Here is a 7,989-nt window from a genome sequence, read left to right as displayed (position 1 = left end):
TGGAAAAAGTTTCACGAGGAGATGGGTACCAAACTCCTCATCAGTACTGCCTATCACCCGCAGACGGATGGTCAGTCTGAGAGGACCATTCAGACTCTTGAGGATATGTTGCGGGCATGTGTAATCGATTTTGGTGGAAGTTAGGATCGTCACTTACCGTTGGTAGAGTTCTCATATAACAATAGTTATCACGCCCCGATTGGGATGCCACCATTTGAGATGCTGTATGGGAGGAGGTGTAGGATTCCAGTCTGTTGGGGTTCCGTTGGTTAAAAGCAGTTGGGTAGTTTGGAGGTGGTCGCGGCTACGACCGAGAAGCTCGATAAGATAAGGGCTTTTATGAAGGCCGCTCAGGATCGTCAAAAGTCTTATGCGGATAAGAGGCGAAGGCCTATTGTGTTTGAGGCTGGGGATCGGGTTATGTTGAACGTTTCCCCTTGGAAGGGTATTATTCGTTTTCGTAAGAGGGGGAAGCTTAGTCCGAGGTTTATAGGTCTGTTCCGTATTTTGTCCCTTGTTGGTGAGTTAGCGTATAGACTAGAGCTGCCCGATGAGCTCGCGGGGATTCATCCTACGTTCTACGTGTCCCATCTGAGGAAATGTTTAGCCGATGAGGAGGTCCATGTGCCTCTTGATGATATTGAGCTAGATAGTAAGCTGAACTATGTTGAGGAACCTATTGCTATACTTGACCGTCAGGAAAGGCGCTTGAGGAATAAGGTGGTTAGGCAGGTGAAGGTGCAGTGGAGGCACCGTAGGGGTTCCGAGGCTACTTGGGAGTCCGAGGACGAGATGATGAAACTCTATCCGCAGTTGTTCTTGTCGCGTCGGGATTTGGGGACGAATCCCGTTGTAAGGGGGCTGGACTTGTAGCGCCCGTTAATTCCGGTTCCAAGAGTAAAGCTTGTAAAGTATGTTTTATTCTCGGGATTTAACCGACGTTTCTCGGGAGCGTTTACGTCATCCCGGTACGTTAAAATTATGTAACTTTCCACCCAAGTTGCTACACACTTCATACTGGAGTGACTAGAGTGTAATTTATTTTATATCATAATATTAAAAAAAAAAAAAAAAAAAAAAAAAAAAAAAAACCCTAACTCCTAACCCTAGGGCAGCCGATCGGACTCAAGACCCCTCCCCTGCTCGAAAATCTTCTGTCCAGCCATGTTTCAACCGTAAAAAATTCAATTCAAGGTCGGTTTTATGATTCCCCATGTCTTTTACACCTTAATTGATCATATTAACGCGCTTATTGGTCGTTAAGGTTGAGTTTTGATGATAACAGTTTGCTGACAGATTCGTATATGTTTATTGTAGGGTCCGTAACTGTGACATTCATGGCAAAACGAGGTACACTATATTCATTACGTAACAAGTAAACGATAAATCGGTTAATTCGTAGTGTTTAAACGAGTAACCGACCGATACTAATTATGACCCGTATACATAATGAGGGGTCATATACGAGTTATATATATGTTATAGAGGCTAACATATTGATATTTAGGCCTTAGTACGTTTAAAACTCTTTAAACGAAAAAGGTTTCGTTTATCGATACGCTATAAGCTTAAACGCAATCGTTAATATCAAAACAAGCATTGTAGCATCCGTTAAGCCGAAAAAGATTTATAAAACACTTATATGACATGTTCTAAGCAATCCGTGAAAATATTTTGGAATTTTACAACGAGTCAGTGTAGGTTCCTGAACGGATCGTACACGGGATATCGCTAACAACGCAGGTGCGGAATCCCTGCGCAGGTAGTTACGAGTGTAGAGATAGAATCACACGAGCAATAAATCAAACACGTTATATTGATAACCGAACACGTGACTCACGGTCACTATTACAGAAGATGACACGTAACAATACGAAAACACACTGAAACAAACCCTAAAACGACCAACCCAAACTGTTTCGTCTGAAACAGTTTATATACACGACAACTTCGCCATAGGCGAAGTTATCAATAACTTCGCTGATTCAACAAGTTCGCCATAGCGAACTTGTTGACAACTTCGCGCATTACAAAACAAACATAAACAAAACATAATTACATTACAGACTCGATTACAAATGCTAGACTATGAACTACTGACACACATGTACCAACAGTCAGTACGTTTTTCTTATTTTACAAAAATAAGCTAAAAAACACTCGTTTTTACGCTATTTCTTACACCCGAATTAATTTTCTTGCGAAAAACCGGACCCGAACTAAATTTAAAGTGGGCTTTTCATGTTTGGGCTTGTATAATAAAATTAATGGGCCAAAACAGCCCATTATGGGCTCTTATTGAATCCCGATCGGAACAAGCCACCACACCACACTCCTTTTTATATAACTTATACCTTAAGTGTTTTTATCCATTCTAATTCATAACATTTGAAGTCCAAGCAGCTGCAAGGGTGATCTCCAGAAACTCTCAAAAACCTTAAGGTAAGGTCAAGTTTTAAGAAGATTTAACCAAGTTTGATTTATATAATTAACATATAAACATGTTTTAGTTAGTTTTAAACATGATTAACCATCCAAAAACCCTAAAAATCAAGTAAAATTATGTTTTGATGTTAAACATGTTTACAAACCAGGAACATATACTTTTTTGGTCAAAAACACGGATTAGAACATGAATACAACGTTTTTACGGTTAGAAAGTTCGGTTTGAACCCAAAACCGAAACCCTAATTATCAAGGCTGTTACATGGATGATTTATGCTTGGTTTGATGTTATATAATATGTAGATATACTGAGTTTGCAACCCGAGACCCGGAAAGTCGTTTAAGCTAGCAAAATCCATCGAAAACCGACAAGGTAAACCCGTAACACTCGTTTAGGGGCTGTTTAGTATTAGGTTGTGACGTGCTTGTTTTTAGCTTGTGAAAACTTGCAGGGACATCAGGGATCATATAAATGAGTCCCTGTTCAAATTTGGTAATTTTTCGATAAACGGAGAATATTTGGTGAATTTATTTCCGTTTATGAGCGTTTATTTGGGAAAAATAGCTAAACATGTTGAAAAATTCTGAAACTTGGTTTTGGAGTTTGATATGGGATGGTAAGATCACTGGTAAAGTTTGGGAATCATTGGAAATGCCTAAGTATGGTTTGTGCAATCATCGTTTAACCGAATTTTAACAGCCGAAAAACGCACAAAAAGGCATTTTTTCAAAAGAGTTAGGTTCTGGAAATTTTGCAGGGGATATTTAAGAACATTAAGGCCATTGGTAAAAATTATTGGATTTTTCGGAGGTCGTTTGATACAAACGGGCCATTTATTACATGATTATAACCTATTAAATGAATTTTTATAAATAAATAATTAATCATAAAATTTCTGAAAATATTTTTATAAAATTCTCCATGTCTTAATGTATTTTTACAAAAATTTGCATAATTTATATATAAGTACATATTTAGTTATGATTAATCAAAGATTTAAATTATAATTGTTTTAACGAAACCGGCAGTTTTGTGTTTAACGGACTGACTGGTATGTCAAAATGTCAAAAGCGGTCAAATATCATATTTTTGAATGATATTGATAAAAACGAACTTGTTACGAAAATTCCGTACAAATCGGGTGGATTGGGCGCGTTTTGTATAATTAAAACCGTGTGAAAACGGAAACGAACCCTGCGATCAAACCAGACACCGAAACCTTAAAATTCTTTCATAGATCAAATTATTTTATCAATCAATATATTTACTTAAGTTTATGTGATCTTACCTAATCCCGAAACGTATAAACGATCAACTGAGCTAGGCTCGGAAAACGGTGAAACTGAGCCAAATCCAGTTTTAAACATTTCATAGTATACAATGTCACAATCTAAGACTATGGTCATGTTCTAGGCCTAACAGCTATACCCAGATTATCTATACAGCCCGACTTAGCTTGAACACTATACTAGTATTAACGATACAATACCGTTTATAGGAATCAGGCTATAAACGAGGCATCTGACTTATTGATACGTAAATTCTGTGCGAACTACGATAAGGTGAGTTTCACGACCCCCACTTTCTAAACTGTTTTACGAACTTTTGGGGTGGAAAGCATGTTTATACACGTTATCGATCTGAAAACGATTCGGGACATAAAATATCTGAACAATTATATATGAAAAGTTCCTACAAACATAATGATTGACTACGTGCTGATGAAAGATGATTATTATCATTAATTGATATATTAAGTGGAGATAATACGAATTTGCAAAACATAATGAAATTACACGTAACAGCAGGTTTATACAAACATGTTATGTAATGTTGAACATAACTAATTTTGGAGACAACGTGGTCTGTAATGGCCATGGGGATAACGTGGCCTGTGATGATTAGGGGGCTATTGTGGGCGGAAGGGGGGCCACAATAGTAATAAACTAAAGTTGAGTATGGCTTACGAGCCAAGTTCTGCTGCAACTTATAAACTAAAGTTGAGTATGGCTTACGAGCCAAGTTCTGCTGCAACTTATAAACTAAAGTTGAGTATGGCTTATGAGCCAAGTTCTGCTGCAACTTATAAACTAAAGTTGAGTATGGCTTACAAGCCAAGTTCTGCTGCAACTTATAAACTAAAGTTGAGTATGGCTTACAAGCCAAGTTCTGCTGCAACTTATAAACAAAAGTTGAGTATGGCCTATGAGCCAAGTTCTGCTGCAACTTATTAAACAAACTAACTTGATTATGACATGAATGTTAAGAAAATAATGTGATTATACGTATTGAGGACGGATGGGGAGCCACAGTAATTGGTGATACGTGATAAATACTATATGTGCATATGTGTCTATATACATGCTACGTGATTAGCCGTAGGAAATACTATGTGTAGAATATATTAATTATTTGCGTGTACACTATATAATGTTTGAGTTTACATGGAATCATTGTGGGTGGAAGGGGGACCACAGTGGTTGAGTTCATGTGGAACCGTTTTGGGAGGAAGGGGATCCACAGTGGTTGGTTAAACACGGAAATTGGAAACAGGTAGTACGAACAAACAATCACGATTTTACTGAAATTTCGAATTTATATTATAAACTTACATGTGTGCATATGCACACACAAGGATATGGCTGCATATATTTATACAAACGTAAAATGCATATTTTTACATACGCGCATACATACAAACTATGACTGTGTGGTACGCAGAACTGATTTCGTTAAACTTATGAAACTCACCAACTATTCGTAGTTGACCTATTTTAACATGCTTTTCAGGTAATCAGATATGAGAAGTAATTTTCTGTGCGTTATGTGTCTGATTGGGGATTGCTGTTATGGGCATTTGAGTTAGAAGTAAAGTAATTGAAGAACCGGTTTGATTGTATCGCTTAGTTTGTAAAAGATGTTAGAATGATATAATATATTGTAAACTAGTTAGTAATGTTTCTTTATGAACAATGTATTTGATACCAGTTGTATCTGTTGCATTTCCGTTTTACGCTTCCGCAATACGCTTAACGGGGTGTGACAGAAGTTGGTATCAGAGCCATTGGTTATAAAGGATTAGGTTATCCCTTAGGATACCTATAATATAACCGTAGGCTCGATTATCACTGGGAAACTTATTAATGAGTAACCATAGATACTGATGGATGCCGGGATGAACTCGTAGGGCAAGTGAGTTATTATGGTCCGGAACGTAATAACAGACTTGCTTGTACGAGGGAATTCGGGGTGAAGTCGCGGAACATATTGATAGGTAAAAATGGCAACATACGTGTATAAAGGTGACGTGAAGTATATATGAAATGTGCATACGTGTTTATCTGAGATGAGATATAGGGATACGTGTGCGTACAGTACTACCGATGATATTGAATCTTATTGTAACGAATATTATATTCGGTTGTAATTAATATTAATTTATATTATGATTAAAATTATATCGTATCAAAATTTATATTATACCTGTTCGTAACAAATAAAATATTTAACTTCGGTATTAATTAATAATATCCTTTACGATGATCTAAGCTACCGAAAAACGTTTTCTTCTGATTAACGATTGCACCGAAAGATGTCGAGATCGGGTAGCCTTATGACAATTAAGGAACCGGTGTTTCCTGTAAACGAGAATACGAGAACGCTTAACCGACTTCAAACTAAATCTGGTGATATGACGAAACCACTAAGGAACCTAATATACAAGGTCCGGGAATGAATCACGAGAGGCGTGTTCTACAGTTAATGATTTCAAGAATATATATATATACACATATAATACCTCTCAGCCTGGGTCTAACCTTTATTTCATGTACTCGTTTCTTTGACACTAAACTAAACTATCTTCTGGTCATCCTTCGATTTCTGTTGTTTGAAAAACAAACACCATCCCGGGGGAAATACTTAGTGATGAATCCAACTTATTGAATTACAAATATAATAACTACTTTATTGATTCCCCAATTCTATAAACAGACCGTGACTACCAGTACATATAATATACTGATGATATTTCAAAAAGAAATATTAATAATAATAATAATTTCCTTTACAATTTACTAGTACAACTAACTCTGATGAACCTCCTTAACTAGCAAACTCTTTGAACCATCTACGAATAAGAACATCCAACCTCTCCTATATTTTTCCTATTCCAATTGGTTACTGTAGGAGAGAAACCTCATGCTCACGAAATGATGACGTGCCCCGACTGGAATGAAACCTAATTACCTCCAACCAGCAAACTACTACTTTTATTAAGTCCGACATGCCTACGAATACAGAATGACCTGACGAAAGAATATATGTTTTAATATTAGTTAACAACATTTAGAAGTCAGGTGAAATATACACGTGCATTCTCACTATAACATACTGATTAAACTCGTAGCGAGCAAATATCTACCTACGGGTGAGACCGAACAAAAACAGCTTCCCAATAATGGGATCATATCGGAACAATTGTCGTACAAGTTGTGAATTATTTATAATTGTTATAACGTGTGCTTTGATAGATAAGGATAGTACGGTATTGTCGTGTATAGTTTCTGATATTCCATACAAGCATATGGTGGTGTGCTATGTGAATATGGAGGACGATTTGGGCATTTTTAATACAAACATTAACCCCTATTGGGTTAAAATTTCTTGTCATGAGATGACAACTTTTAATATATATGCAAACTTTGGTGTTTGCTAGGCTAATTTTATATACTATCCTTAGTATTCAGACTCGAGAACAAACCTGTGTGATACATACGTGTTAATTGAAATACCTGATTACTTGTTATTGTGATTCCTTTTTGTGATCATTAGCGTATGTGAATTGTGTTAATCGTGAGATAACTGGTTTTTTATATTAGAATGGCCCCGAAGAAAGTAAACATGTTGTCTGAGGCGGATATAGCCGAGATGATCGCTCGACAACTACAAACAGTACTTCCGACAATAGCAGCACAATTCGCTGCTGGTATCCATACAACTATGAATACAAATCAAGTGCCGAACGCTAACGCGGCTGTAAATACTAATCCCTCGACAAATACTAATACAACCACAAATGCTCCCCCGAAAAATACTGATACTATCACAACTAATACTTCCCCGTTGAATACCAATATTACTTTCAATAATGATAATCTCCTACCAAACTTGAACAATAGTTGTAACAATCAAAATCCCCCGCAACACGGATATCAACTTAAGAACTTCATGCTATGTAAACCTATGGAATTTAGTGGTACTGAAGGACCAAATGGACTGGTAAAGTGGATCGAAAAGACTGAATCTATCATTAATATCACTAGCTGTCCACCAGCTTGTATTGTCAAATTTGCTACTTTTACGTTTGTAGACCACGCGCTAATGTGGTGGAATACTGTTGTGCAAATTCAAGGACAAGAGGCAACCAATCGTATGTCTTGGACAGAACTTAAAAATCTTATGATAACACGCTTTTGTCCGAGAAACGAAATTCAGAAATTAGGGCAAGAACTTTGGAATCTAGAAATGAAGGGTGCAGATCA

Source organism: Bidens hawaiensis, unplaced genomic scaffold, assembly GCF_021521415.1.
Source record: "Bidens hawaiensis isolate Kalapana, Puna unplaced genomic scaffold, B.hawaiensis_p1.1 tig00012972_1, whole genome shotgun sequence".
NCBI lineage: Eukaryota > Viridiplantae > Streptophyta > Magnoliopsida > Asterales > Asteraceae > Bidens > Bidens hawaiensis.
The sequence above is the reverse complement of the archived record's forward strand: the minus strand, read 5'-3'. Positions refer to the sequence as shown.